Below are 16664 nucleotides of genomic sequence, written 5' to 3' on the forward strand. Positions count from 1 at the left end.
AAAAATATACTTACATTCTTAAAGTTTATTTATTAGCACAGATAAAATAACCTATTATATAAGTCTACATATTTGCCCTATACAATATGCATGTGATAAATAAAGATTACATCGTACTGCATCGCGTAATACAAGCTATTTATTATCAAACACAATTTATAGTTGCAATTAAACGCTTTGTACCAAATGTGTACCATCAATAGATCTATTACTACATATAAATTACGTTCGTAGTTACAATGAGATGGTCTATACAGCAAATCGTATAATTGAAATGAAAATTGGAACTGGTTTGTAGGTATGTTATTAGATATTAATATTACGGAAAATAAAGGAAAATAGGCATTCAAATGTAGGCATTTGCAAATTTAGGCATTTGCAAATTTAATTGTAGGCATTTGCAAATTTAATTGTAGGCATTTGCAAATTTAATTGTATGAAATAAATGTACATTTCTATTAACATCATTGCCAAGATTATTTAGGACATCCGCAGGCGTGTAATATCGATGGACAGATGCGTTTACTTACTCTAAAAGAAAATTGACAGAAAATTCCGTACGATCCAGAAAAATAATGTAAAGTCGATTCGGATGACTCTACTTAGGTTATAGAGCCAGTTATGTAATCGTAATATATAAAACACATTATTAGTACGTTTAAAATATAAGTACGTTTTAAAAGTACGATTAACTAATATATATAATAGCTTTTATATTATAAACACGTAATTTATATTCTTATAATAAAAAAATATGAAGGTAAGACGTATGATCCTCTCAAGCTGAGTTAACGTCACATTAGCTTACCTTATATAATATCTGAAGATACAACCGCTCTCTGAAACAAAAATACAATTATTAATATTTATTATTCAAAGTGTATGGGGGAGGTTTTGGGTCATCGACGCATTGCATTCCGGGAACATGTATTGTCTGTACGATTAGGTAATCGTACACAAAGCAAAGATTATAAAACTAATTAATTGTTATAATGTGTTGTGAAACGTATTAAAATACTGAAGCATATTGAAAAGCATAACATACATTTGTCTTATTTACTTGTTATGTTTATTTAACTGAATAAATTTCGTTTCTATTTACGATGTATGAGTAAACAAATGAATGTGAAATGTTATGTGTTATGAGATACTTAAAGCTAAACATACGATGTGCTGAAAAGTTCAACTGTCATAATCAATGAACATTTGTTCCAGTGAATTTTATATAATGAACGTTAAAATAGCGACAGCCTAATTGAATTCAACAAATTCTCTTCAAATAAAGTCGAGAGAATTCGCGTAAAAGTGTTGTCATTTCAAATTAGTCCACAGCTTAATGCTAAAAGCTCAATATTTAAATATACGCGGATTATGCGGCCTCGAGGGACCATTGTCTCAATTCAATTAATTGTACTTTTTATAATGGAACGTGGCCTTAATTATTTTCTATCAAAGTTTAGATCTACTTTATATTTTTATCGTTATTTCTTGAATATTTACGTTTAACTTTACGTTATAAAATTAATGGTCACTTATTTTATTGTTTTTTACAATACTGGCGGTCCACCCCAGCTTCCCCGTGCTACATGTTTAAATTTCCTCTTCATAAGAACCTAGGAATATTATAAAAAAATAATTATCGAAATCGGTCCAGCCGTTCACGCGTTACGCCGCGGCCGTGACCAAGGAAAATAGGGATTCATATTTATACATAAAGATGTAATACTACTTTCTTAACATGATTATCGTGTGATACTAAGTATAAAGATTATCTGTGCAGGTTTAGTTTCGATTTTATACTGTACATTTTATTTCAACATCCTTTTATTGGCTATCTAACACCGCACACTGAACATAACTTCCTTCCACGTATCAATAAAGCTTTGAAATAATTCTTCACTAGAAGCCGGAACAACTACAACTTTGGGATCTAACCACAAAGATTTATTTGTTCACTAGCCTTCTTATATCGTGTTTGTAAACGCTGCTCTAAGAATATGGAAATTATTTTGCAGCTTAGAGATGAATTGTGTTAAAGTTCCTTGTATACCTGATAATATATCTAGATCCCATCTACGTGAAGAGATCTGTGGTGATGTATTAAAATCTGGCGACCTGTATACTTGTATTATTGCTCATTTATGAATGTCTTATCGATATCGATGTTGAAATTTAAGTCAATATAATTTGCCATTAGATAGAATGTGATCTATTTGATAATCTCAGTTATTTTATAACTGGTGGTACATTTTATTTTACCTCATAAATAGTTCTTAGAGCGCGAGAGTCCAACCGTGAAATGATTACAAAAATCTAGATACGCCTAGGAGATATAAATGAAAAATTGCTCAAAATTATAAAGTTTCATCAGATAAAATCGAGGCGAGAGACGGCACAGCGTGTCTAAGATAAAGTGGCCTATATTAAATCTGACCTCATTAAGACCTCTAACCGAGTTCCGACTTCACACTTTAAATTCATTTGGGATTCATTTCTGGAATTTCCTATTTTTATACGATTGATGATTTCATTTGGACAATTTTGGTACAAATGAATTTCGGAATGCGGAAAGTAGAGTTGAAAGTATATTTTCGGCAAAAATGTTAATCAAATTATTGGTTTTCATTCAAATGAAATATTTATTTACTACCCTTAATTAGGGATTGCAATTTCCCTATTAATTATTGAATATTTATTATCTACATTCCAAACTAAAACCGCTTAATTTAGGTGTACGTTAAATACGTACTGATTGCATACCTACCTACTCACGTATAGGAATTATTACTTAATCAATATAATATTTGAACAACCATTCAAAATCAAATATAGCTATACCTAGGATATCACAGGTAATATAATGCTAAATGATATTTTTAAAGTTAATTCGAAAAATATCTCCCCTAACAACAAACAAAAACGAACTATCCTCTACATAATTCTACTCATTTCAAAACTACAAATATTCCGTTCAATTTTTTGCGTTTCCAACATAGGTATTTGCTTCGATATCGCTTCAACTACAATGCCTTGTTTAAATTCCGAGCACGGTTCCAATCGTTACAGGGGTGTGGACTGCGGACGGTCAGCATTGTCAGCAGTCAGGACTTTCGTGTACTTTGTAGTTAATGTAATTGGCAGTTGCGCTTACTTTGATGTTTTAGGGCTTTACATGCTGACTTTACAAGGTGTTGTGGTAAGAAATTATGTTTTTAACTACCTTAACGAAAACATTAGGCATATTGTTTATGTTGCGAAGTTTATGACTCTGTTAGAAAGCAAATGAGTAAAATAATTCCTATTTTCACGTGTTCAAAATAATAAAAATACACAAAAATGATACCCAGTTATCAAAAGGATTATCTCATTTCATAAAATATTCTGTATTTTATAAATATTTTAAGTTGGAATAATAATAAATATGTACAACAGTACAATATTGTTTTCAGTTCCCTCTGGGGTTAATTAAGGTCTCTACAATAACAAGACATTGTATCTTTACATAAGGTAAGTTAATGAAAACGGTAATTAATTAAAATATTATATTATAAAAATTAAAATAAAGATAGAGTCATAAGGCTAAACCTAAATTTTTCCCTGCATAAAATAGTAAAAAAATCGAATCCATTCCTTCTCCAAGTCTTTCTTACGATCTACTAAGTCTAATCTTAATTTACAAGAACAAATAAACAAGTAAAACAAACAAGAATACTATAAAGTATCACAAATTACTCATAAAAACTCGAACTCAACTATTGGAAGACATTCGTTACTGCGTAAGGTTTCATGGAAGCCACATAAAACCGTTTATAATGATTGTCTTGTTCCAAGTTACATAGTTAAGTTATTAAGTAGGTTATTTACCGCTTTACACGTTCCTCTTTATAAATATAACACTTTGATCATTTTCAACACCGTTATTAATATTTGAAACAATTTTATGAAAAGATAAGCTTATAATTAAGATGTTTTGTTATTTATATGAGGAAAAGTATATTAATTTGTTAAAGAATGCTAGTTGAAGAAGTGAATTTTTTCTATACAGGATAAAATATATGGAAGTGGATTTAAAATCGCATGCAAAGATGCAAATAATATAGTTGAACGTCATATTGTCATTAGAAAAATAGGGTTTTTTTAACGTCATAAACGGGCCTAGTTTGTTGCTTATAATACATTTTATATTAAGTATTATTGAAATTCAAGATACTTAAAGTGCTTTATAAGAAATAAGTTTTTATTGCTAAAAAATTCTAGACTATTCTTAAATCTAAATCTACAACTTAACTTCAATTGTATTATTTCCAGCTCGTTTAGTGACGTGATATCTAAAGTTATATCAATGGAAACCATTCTAATAAAATTCTAACGTTAAAACTTTAGAGGATATAAATTTGAAGCGCTGTATTGAATTCGATTGGAAACGACTTTATGGCTGCCTTTATTCTCGTATTACCAATCTAGATACTTGGTATATATACGTAGTTTATTGAAAAACTAGTTATGCACACGGGTTCACCCGTAGATATAGGAATGTGATAAGTTTTTATGATTACAAAAGTGGTACGTAGGTATTTTTTCATTCATATCAGTGCCGTAAATAAGTCAGGAAACTGTTCTGTAAATCATGCAACGTACATGTAACAATTAGGTATAAAAAAAAGAAATGCGTTTAACCTAAGCTCTACTTACTTTCTTTAGAAATTATATCGTGAAGATGTGTGTATAAACATGTTTAACATTTATGAAAAATCTACATCATTTTGATTGTGTTAGTGATAATTATTCAAACTATAACAATTTAGCTAGATACAGCCTTTAATGACTTCAAAAACGTGCACTTAACTCAGTGAAACATCCAACAACATAGTGCCAACCATTTCAACTGAAAAACGCCGCGGAATCTACAAATCATAATTCCACAGACGCGGTTATTTAAAGAGGTTAAGTGTCGTTTTATAAAAAACGAAAAAGGCGGAATTACGAACTCTGTATGGCAGTGCCACCGTCGTTAGACAGAAATCACGCAATTAGACGAAACGCGCAGAACTTTTAACGCCAATGGAGGCCTCGTTGGTGAAAAAAATTTATGGTTTTTGTAGAAAAAATTCGATCACGAGGTGGTATTTGAAGCTGTGAACCTCACGGTTTCATTTTCTTGTTAAAATATTTTTTGGTAAGAAAAATTTCATCTAGTTCTGAAAAGTAGAATTTAACCAACTTCTTATTGCATTTCAAACATTGGTAATCGTAGCACATGTTTAAGTAATACTCGTACACTAGAGACCGTCTTGTGAACATAACATATTGCAGTATAGTAATACAATAGGTACTATAATTAGTAGAAATTAATATTGTTGAAACCCAGCTATAAATCTCCTAACAACAAACTCCTTAACCACTCCATTTGACGTCATAAGCAGAGATTCAAAATCCCGCCTCATTACTGAAAAGTTTCGTAATACGGGGTAATGTGGCCAATTAATCAGCCTACACGAGCCCAAGCGGGTTGTTCCTAACAATCGGCCAAGTGTGATATTTGTCACGGCAGATAATAGAACTTCTACAAATTTCGGCGTTCACCCTCACAGAGGGCGAACTTCAAACCACTTGACGCGCCTGCGATTTAATCTATGACATGTCACTTGTTATGAAAGAGTGAATCTTTGAAATTACTCACATTGTTTGTTGATATGGATTATATACTTGGTATAAAGTAGCATACTTCTCTTAAGTCTACGAATTTTAACCTAATATAATACATATAATGTATCTCTTGTACTCTACATTGTATACATGTGAGGAATTTAATTTTTCATCACAATCAACATACATAAAACTCTTTCGTTACTGAGCAATTGACTGACCAATTATTGAAAATTTGAAATTGCATTGCAGTCAATTGGTTTAAAAACTATTTTAATTCTCACCATATTACACGAAATTAAAACAAATACTATAAACTCTAGTATTAACACACAACAATAGATTTGCCAATCTCACCGCACATAACATTCGTAATAGGTACATTTCCAACAGTTTCAATAGTTCCACTTCGCTGTCAGACACTCAATGTAAGATCTGCTAGATAAGTGTCAGTGGTGTCTGACATCTGCGAGATAAATGTGTCAAAACGTGAACACTGTCGGCTTGGGAATTGAAATGAATATTAATTTTTAGTAACGGTTGTGAATGAATTCTTTATCAGTTTTTATTTAAGGAAAGCGTAAATTGGAACGCCTCTTTTGTGGAAATATTTATTGTATTTATAACTTTTCATTTACTTATTATCGGTTTGAGCTATTGTTGAGTATTTCAAAATGTTTATTTACGGCCAATAAAGCTCTACTTATATATTAGAAAGCTAAAGGGTTTGTTTTTGATCGCTCTAATCTCCTGTTCGGTTCCTGAGAACCACGGTTCAGATTTAAAATATATTTCACTGTTAGATAGCCTTTTAATGATGATAGCTATAGGCTATTATATTATATCATTATGCTTAGACCAAGAGGGCAAGAGAAACCGCAGGGCATAGCAAGTAGAATATTTATATTTTAAAATGGTTAATATTTAGACTCTTTATTTATGTCAAAATTTGGATTTATATATAGTCTAAATAATAACCACATTATAATATATATTACTCGCTACTAACAGCTACGTCTGGAATTTTATAAATATTTTTTAGTTAGTACAATACCGACGGTGGGACACCCTATATAGCCTATAGCCTAACCTAATAACTTATCGCCCCTAAAACAAACCTTTACACATAAGTATAGCACATACAAACACAATTAGCTACCTTTCGATTACTTATTAGGTCAATACGATAAAGATCGAAAGCTTACGGTAAGCCTTACGACTTTCCCAACTACAAATCCAACAACCTTAACACCCTTACGGTATTATCTGCAAAAGCGTCGTTTTTACAAAAAAATGTGTCCGTAAGAAACTTCTTTATGACCTTATTTTGCAAAAAATAATTTACTATATGCAACTTTACAGAAATACGTCGAATCACGCGTGGTAGGGATAAGAAAAAGATTGCGCGTAACGGAAAAATGTCACACGTAACGAAAAAATGTTACACTAAATTTTTTCCAACCCCGATAAAGAAGTTTCACTTCAAAAAAATTGACTATTGATTTATTCCTTTGAGGGCATGATTATAATATTATAAAGAGGGATGATTATTTTTTTTTTACGTTGTATCTCAAAAATTACTCGATTGATTCAAAAAAATCCTGCCATTAGAAACATGTCACATCTTTACATTTATTTGAGGGGTAGCTATTGTTTAATTACTTAACCTACTAAAACATCAGAATATAATAAAAATCATCATACCAGTAAACACACGTTCATATCTTACAAAAACATTACGAATTAATATGAACATCCGACAATACGTCCTTAGCAGGAACAATGTCGGCTCCAATACAAAGATCAAAGGTTAATCTTTTCATATTATACGCTAATACAATATGGCGCATGTTTGTAGAGGCGTGTTGGCTTGCCGAAGGGTTCTGATATCGAGTAGGCAGTGGTTATATTCATATACAAGTTACATTTGAAACTAATAATTTGAAAAAGGTTGGATTAAAACACTCTGCTTTGATTTTTAATTTTCTTGGAAGAGTGGAACAGATTGAACGAATAAAAAAATTTTATAAGCAAAATCTGTATAAATCAAATGCAGATTTTTCTAAATATTCATTAATTATTATATAAATAAATAAACCTGTTTTTAGTAAAAGTGGTGTAGACGGAAATCCATGTAGAGCCGGTTATGACGTACATAATATAAATTATATTATAAATAGTACCTACAACATTAGTGAGTACATATTAAGATAAATCACTGAATTTTAACGTGTAGTCAATTAGAACAATGAAATGAAGAACAAGTATTTGATAACCTTGACTCTCGGTTTCCAACTTCAATAGTTGGCTTTAATTAAAGAAAAACACAAGCAACGTAGAGCTTCAACTATTTACAATATAAACAATAGTGCTAGAATCCAACCACAGCTATATTTTGCCATTTACAGTTATAATTTTTACATATTAAACTAGCCTGTAGTATAGTCCTGCCAATTATCTGCCTTACTTTTATCACTTGGGGATAAAAAAAAAATAGATAGTATCCGATTCTCAGACCCGTAATGCACACAAAATTTCATGAGAATCGGTCCATCCGATTCAGAGGATGGTAACTAACATGGTGACACGATAATATTATAGATATAGAAATTTATTATACCATTCATTTGCACTGTAGGAAAAAATCCATCAATAATAATATATCGTCAAACGTCAATTCAAAGGAACTTTCTATATACTACGCAGATTTTGTTAATCACACGCATGAAGGTTTTCTGCTTGATAAATGGATCCAGAAATACCTCGTATATGGTATTTTCGATTATTTGGAGCAGATTATAATCTAATTTCTTATAATATATTTATGTTTTATATTTTTGGAAAGATATTATTAGAAGTTATCTTTATACAAGGATTTTTATTTTTAAATACTTACCTAAACATAAAAAACAAGAAAAATGTATGGCGTGTTCTAGAGTACACACGTAAGAAGTGAAACTTCTTTATGACCTTAAAAATGTCACGAGTATGGCGTAACGCAAAAATGTCACGCGTACGGCGTAACGCAAAAATGTCACGCGTACGGCGTAACGCAAAAATGTTACACTAAATTTTTGTCCAACCCCGGTAAAGAAGTTTCACTTCAAAAACACTTTTGCATAAGTAGAAATATTTATTGTTTATCCATTTAATGAACTGTGTATAATTTTACATAATATATTATTCAATCCTTAAAATAGCTCTAGTTACACTTTTAATTAAAAGTGTCACAATCTTCAGAATTGGTCTTGTAACAATATTAATTTTAAGAGTCGATAATAAATTAATCAATCAAGGAGCAAATTAATTTGCCACTGTCATAAATATTTTTTACTCTCACACCCATCAATCTTCATCAAAACGTCCTTTAATAAATTTTTGAACAGTTCCTTATAAACGATAACAATATAAAACGTCTATTTATTTATCTATACAGGAAAATGAATAGAATAGCTGTGTGGTTTTTCTACGTCAGCCCTATTTGCTTCAATGGGTAAAAAGATATTACATACTATATCCGTCCCTTCATTCACTAATCCTTTTGCGTTTAACCTGACACTATGTTATAACACCAACTTATTTGAAAAAAAAAACAAACAATATTACACTTATGTAATATAACATTTGCATTTTCCGTCAAAACTTTTCGTGTTATGTAAATAGAACATAACAAAATGTACAATAATTATAAACACAAAGGCACTTTAATTAAAATACACCTCATATAATGTCTTTTTGGAATTCGTCCTCACTCTGTTGATTGAAATAACTGCGGGTCGGCAACACAGAATATGAATTATATTGCGAAACACCTCAAGCCAAAACATCACCTAATTCTATTTGTTTAGGATCCATTTTGCTTAGATGCTATTAATTGAACAATCCGGTGGCATTTTACAAAAAGTAGATCCAACAAACCAGCTGGGTTTTATAAGCTTTTATTTTAGTTGATACAGGAAGGAAAATACTTTTATTTTAGTTTCCCATTATAAAGAATCTTGCCTAGATTTTCATCCGGGTCAAAGGTTGGACGTCAAATAAATGTGTTGCTACAATGGCTTTGCTCTACTATTTCTCTCTTTTATTTATTTCTGCACCAGTTGCTTGAATTATAATAGATCTAATAGTCACTGGATATTAAAAAGGTAAAATATTCTTTTTTCATTCATTTCAGACTAAAAATAGATGATCGTTTATATTCATACAAATAAAATCTAGAATGTTCTTTTTTCCGCATTCATTAAGAAATAATATGCATGTGTATCTTCGTAGACAGTAATTATATTACAGCATATTCTCCATGTATCCTGTTGTTACATCTTTGTTTCCTTATTATAATACACATTTGACAAATGTCATTTATTTTGTTGTCTCACCACGATAATATTATTATATTGTATGGTTTATTTAATCAGTCAAATATAAGTCTATTGTAATACATATAAGGTTGAATTTCAACAACTGAGCGATGCTAATTTATAACACCTATGGATTCTAATGTCACGCTGACCGAACGCTGACCGTCGTTACTTACAGCTGAAGCGTATAGACGCAACCACGGATCCTAGCGTGTTATTCTAAAATGCTTCATAGAGTTTCACAGAATTCGGCTGTCAGCACTGACAGTCAGCGTGATCATGTATAACCAGCCTATAGGTATCATTAGTAAAGTCACATATGACAAGAGTGTCATGTCATGATAGGAGCAGTATAATTAAAACTGTCACGTCATTGATTAATGACGGGGTAGCGATATAATTAATGTGTTTTGACCTTAAATAGATTACACTAAGCCCTTATCTAGCTTTCTGATTATGAGTGCGAAAAGCAGGATGGATAGATTATTCATAATTACTATAGAACAGAATGAAAAAAAAACAAAAATAATTTTCTATATTTCGAGAAATTAAAGAGTCTATATTTCGCTGATTAGACATGTGCTTATCATGTCTTATCATCCAAACACATTGAATGAATATATTTTATTTTAAACGTTAAGTTTCAGGCTAAGAAATGATTTATCTCTATTTTTGAAAATTTTTATTATTCGGTCATTATTTATGTGCCTATTATTTATAGAATTGATCTTGTTAGATGAAACATTTTACGGTGAACCAAATGTGACCTCTATTATTCCTGTTCAATTATTATAACCATTTCTTTCCTGTTTCATATGTCAAAGGGCCATCTCTTTTCCCTAAAGGGCATCTTTGAGCTCGTTAGTTCATCCCTTTGAAAATTTTTATGTATGCGTACAACCCTTCAATTTCAATCTACTTGCATTTATAAAGATCGGGAAAAAGATTGTATAAATACATTTATTATACGTGCATTGTCCTCATCTTAAGCTTTTCAAAGTTAATATTTACTTGTGCTAAAAATAAAACCACAAATATTATTATAATATAATATATATTTAGTAATTAAAAAAAATCCCTAATTCTTCAGGCACAAATTGAACTATTTACGAATAAAGCCTGTTTCACATCATCAATCGATTTTTTTATATTTTAAAATTCTAAAACACCTTCTTCATTTCAAATAGGTTATATTACAAAACAAATACCAAGAAAATGTTTGTCCACTGTAAGCTATAAACTAAGTACACTTAATTGATGTTAACTACAAAGCAAGTGACTACTTAGTTACGATTCCGCCTGATCTACTTAATCCCGCTCTTTACTTGAGCAACATTTAGTAACTTGGCAATTGGTCAGAACTTGCCAACTTAGGGACGAGAACATTTGTAACTTGGACAAATTTGTTTGATTTCTTTACATCAATGGCACTTTATCCCTTTACTTCGTTGATGACTGAAATTGTTAATTCAATAAGTAACAAATAATATATAAAAAATCTCATCTTACCAATCTTAGCTTGATATTGAAATCGCAAACAAATTAACAAGATATTTTAATAAGTTTAATTTTGTATATTGCTTCTTTACTTGAACGTACTTTATATATTACTAAAAATAATAGCAGAAAAGGCAGTAGTAATAGTAGTATTTAGTATTAGGTTGTAATATATTTCCAAATAGATAACATTAATGAAAGTTAACATGTAAATATACGGCACAATGTTATGCAGGTAATTCATCCTGAGTAGAGCCTCAGAATAATAAGCGTAGAGTCATAAAGAAGTTAATGTGAATTTAACGTTGATATTAAAATACGTACAACGTACTTATATTAAATTTTATCATAAACATCAACTGACAAATATTCAAATCACAACATAAACCAACGCAAACTTTGACAAAAACAAGAAAATCAAGCCTTATTTTACCAAAAACAGCGAACTAACTACAATGCAGCGTAAAATCAGTAAAATTATACAAAAAAACAATGCTACGAAATTTTCTATACACAAGCTATTCTGTCAATTCCAAGTGCCGCCCAAAGTTTGGTTTTGTCCATGAATTTTTGACAAAAACTCTCAATTGAGATAAACTTGGACGTTGCTGAGCGAATAATTAATGATAGGGATCTACAAAACTGACAATTAATGACAATAATTTTTCGTGAAGTTCTTATATTTCGAGTGAAGTAATTCATATTTGCTAAGTATGTTTACCGGCTATTAAATACCATGATGAAATGGTTCTAAGAATTATGGTATTTGTTCTAATAAATTAAGCTTTCTCTGAATTGAACTTGTTTAAAAATCTTTGTTGTAATCCAGATCACAAACTAAATTAAATTTTCTTCTTAATTTCATCTAAATCTTAAATAAGTAGAGCAAACAAACATACATACTCTTCCGTTTTCATAATACTCTTACTAAGCGATGATAACTACTGTTAAAAAAATTATTGTCGATTGCCGCGAGCTGAAATGTTCGAATTTACGCGGGTTTTTAGGCATTAAAATATTAAAAGAGTCGAGTGAGTCGTTTCGAATAATACGGCAACAACATAATGAATCATCTTTTTAATACATAATTAAGTACCTATTTGAAACAAAAAGTTAATTGTATATGTGAGAATTTATAAAAAGCAAAAAATTCTCAGTTTTTTTACTTAACGATGATAGAAACTCATTTAAAACCTTCGTTAAATACATATTATCTTTTACAAAAGGAACAATTGTTTCAAAAGTTTGTTAAGAGAACATCCGAAACGCGTGTAAACTTCTCGAAGAATAATAATGAGTCACGTAATTTCTTTCCTAATGATATAAGGTAGGTATTAGGTACCTATACTTTATTCAAATTAAACGCATTAAACGAAATTTTGCTGGTATTTAATAAAAATTAATCGCTTTCATTGTTTCCAATTTGCTTAAGTGCTATAAAAGAAAATAATTTGTTTGCGATCAATAGACGGTCAAGACATAGATAACCTTTAGTCTAAGGCATATAGTAAATATTTGTAGCCCTTGATATTTTAGACGACGAATGGTTGGTAATTATTTATTTGTGTACAAATTACAACCTTGTTCGTCCTTTATATTGTTTGGTAACAGCATTGATCAATGAGTGCTATTTTTTTTTTTCGAAATTTTTTATATCTTTCATGCTATAAACGTGTCCTATGCTTAGCATATGAGTTATGACGAATTGTGAAAGTATCATTAAAATTTATTATTTGATATAAACAAATGCGTTGTTTCAGTCCTTACATAATATATTATGTCTGAGTTATTTAAATTATGTGAAAAACGGGAAAGCTAGTTTCATTTCGAGCATAAAGTATCAGATATCTGAAAATAAATCTCTATACTTTATAGAAAATGTTTCCAAATGATTGGATTACTAACGGGATTATATCTCTACTAGAGTATATTGAACCATAATATGTATTATATACTAGCGGTCCGCCCCGGCTTCGCCCGTGGTACGTTTACGTTTTTTCTACATAAGAACCATCCTCGTACTTCAAGGAATATAATAAAAAAAGAATTATCGAAATCGGTTCAGCCGTTCTCGAGTTATGCGCTTATCATCACATTTTGCGATTCATTGTTATATATAAGATTAAATAATAAAGTGCTATATCTTTAAGAAGGTTGAGTTTCTTCGTCAGGAGGCGCAACTTTTGTTGTAGACTATCAATATAGTTATTAATTCATTTGACCAGTCTTGTCAACTAGCAGTGTACTGTTGTAGAATTTATCAAACTGTAGAGTTTCTTGCTGGCTCTTCTCTGAAGTAAGTGCTATCCGAACCGGCGGTAAATAATTTCATTTTTTATTTTGAAGATTCAAAACTGCTTCTAAAAAAGTCAAGTTGAATAAATGTTTCAGTGTTGAATTAGACTCTATGTAGAGCAAATATGATATTTGCTCTTATGTAGAGTTGTAAAAGGGGCATGTGTCGATGTAGAGCAGAAAGGCTATCAAAGCTTAACAAGGCATCTTGGGTACTGCAATTCCACTTCTTATTGATACCCTGGTGAGGTCGTCCCGCTTTGGTAAAACATGACATTACTATGTATGTTAACAACATTCCCAAGACATAAGAATAAAAGTCGAATAAATATCAATAGCGATGTAGCTCCGATCACAATTACATCAATTATTCCTGGTAACGACCGGTCTGATTTAGACTCTATGAATGCTTATATTAATTTAGAGACCCAGCTCTATGAAATACAGTGAAGTCTCTATATTCATAAAAACGCTACATGAATAATTGAATAATGATTAAATTCCATTTTTTTGCTACTTTGGTAAAATAACATTAATTCATGTAATTAAGAAGTAATAAAAGTTAAAGCTAATTAGCTTATCATTATTCGACTGAAAAATATTATCAAATTCTTAATGAAAAATTATTACCTAGCCATATGGAAAACCCGAATGTAGGTTATATTTGACCTATTATTCGTCCTGTCATCATCTATATTATATAACGTAATAAAAAAGTTTATACTGTATAAGGCTGTAATAAAAACTATCGTCGAAAACACAGCCGCGGGAGGTTGCTACCATTTCATTGGAAGGCGCAAAAAATTCAGCGATGAATCCTCTTGTCTTTCCTTTTACTTTATATTCCATTACTTGCTCTATTTACATAATTTTGTAGCCTTTTCCTGCTCTTGAGACAGTGGGATTAACAAAAATTTACAGAAAAATATCATTAATTTAGACATAAACAGAAGTACTTTGGAATATTAGAATTCCAGACATGTCCTTTATAATGATGTAATAAACTTTGTAATTAAAATTAATTCTCCATGGGACAGTATTACGTCACACAAGCCCCAATTTAATTAGTGTTTTTAATTTCCACACAATCGCGACGAGCGTACTTTCATTATATTATGCGCTCTATTGCTCTCCTTTTCAACTAATTCAATTACAGTTACATTCTCAAGTAAACGCAACCAATACGCTGTTATCGTTATAAATCTTAGCGATAATAAATTGATAAGCAATAAAAATAGGAAGAAATGCGCTTTATGTTATATCATTTCAATATTTAGTTCACCAGGATCACAGACGTAATGTAAAATGAAAACAAAAGATAGAGCGTAAATTTTATTTGATACCTGTCAATGCCAGTGCAAATCAGCACTTATGACTCATATTTGTTTTGAATATTATTGTGTATTTGACGTCGTGTTGGTACTGTGAGCGTGTGGTGTGTCGAGTGTTATATCCTAGCACTTACCAGGGCAAGAGGAGGATGTGAGAGTAAGTGTTGCGGTTAGGTTATATCGTTCGCGATGCAGAACACAGTGTAACGTGTTACCCGTACGGAGGCCGGGCGCCTACTGACTGCGTCGATCGATAGCCGCGCCATGCTGCGTTACGTTCCGTTCACCGATTCGATGTTTTAGTATTTTTTATCTGTTAAATTTCAATTCGAGCGGCGTTCCAAATTTAAATTTTATTTTTACATGATTATCTGTAATTAGCTGGAAAATGTAGTTATGAAATGTAACATCTGCGCCTGAGAAAAAGGCTCTACCTCTCTACCATAAATTGCTATGTAGAGTTTAGGTGCGCATAATTTTTATGTCTATCCTAAACTTGCAGTATTTATTTATTTTAACTGACCGTTTAAATAAACGAAAGGAGATTCTATTGAATTTATTATACAATTATTATTATTTTATTTTTTTTGAAGAAGAATAAACTAGATGTAGAGTAATTGAGTTTTTGTGTAAGTTGTACTGCAAACATGGCTAATAGTTGCATGCTGTGCTGTGGTACAAGTACACACTCGTTAAAACTTTCTCGTCCTCTTTTATGTCAATGGAGTCTATTCTAAAACATCGAGCTGATTTTTTATATTTACGATATTTTGACAAAATTAAAAATGCTTTTGGTAGACTAAAAACAGTTTAAATATGAATAAATTTTATAAATAAAAATAATCAATGTACTCATCAATCAACACATCGTGATTATAATATAGAGCTCTATATTTTTCAACTCTACTTCAAATTAAAATCGGATTTAATAACAAAATTTTATCTCCCATTATTATAATACTATGTATGAATTAATGATAATTTTGAAACACGTTTGCATATTTATTTTTAATAGATACATATTTATTTGTGATTTCTATTTATTTATGAGACTTATTTGTAGAGATACCTAGAGCGGTTACAATAAAATTTGACCTTTTTTTGGTTAGATCATAACACAATTTAGGGAACTATGTTTATGACCGCAGCTCCTCTTGTTTACCTTTATGTAGCGATATCTCTTCCCCTTGTAAATTTTCATCTCCTATTTCACTCCCATTAATGTTTTTTTTTTTCTGACCAAAGGCTTTATCGAATGTTGTATGCGTTAACATTATATAAAAGTTCTCGTTTATCGCTTCAAGAGTCATAATGTAATGTTTGTAGAAATTATTCGTTTTTATATTATTTTCAAATTTATTTTAATATACTTACAAGCCGCCCGCCCAAGCTTCTCCTGAATTGAACCACTCAGGAATTAAGTATAAAGCTTACAGCATTATTGTAATAATTTTCAATATGTAGTGATTTAGTCGATTTCTTTGTCGAAGCAAACAAATACTTCACTTTTTTAATATATTTGTAAGTACAACCTCAG

General features: G+C 30.6%; 1 protein-coding gene across 1 annotated transcript in view; it reads right to left on the reverse strand.

The window, feature by feature from the left end:
• The window catches only part of cpx (synaptic transmission protein complexin), a 176343-nt gene extending 160970 nt beyond the window's left edge, over positions 1 to 15373 (reverse strand). Inside the window, exons 1-2 of the mRNA XM_089709919.1 lie at positions 15262 to 15373; positions 809 to 839 (exon numbers count right to left, since the gene is read on the reverse strand). The gene's annotated coding sequence lies outside the window, so the exon portion shown is untranslated. The remainder of the gene's footprint in view (positions 1 to 808; positions 840 to 15261) is intronic.
• Positions 15374 to 16664: the final 1291 nt, after the last annotated feature.

The sequence above is a fragment of the Colias philodice genome, chromosome 23, assembly GCF_061535455.1.
Source record: "Colias philodice isolate Cphi_HAF_F1 chromosome 23, ilColPhil1 Martin Lab GWU primary, whole genome shotgun sequence".
Lineage (NCBI taxonomy): Eukaryota > Metazoa > Arthropoda > Insecta > Lepidoptera > Pieridae > Colias > Colias philodice.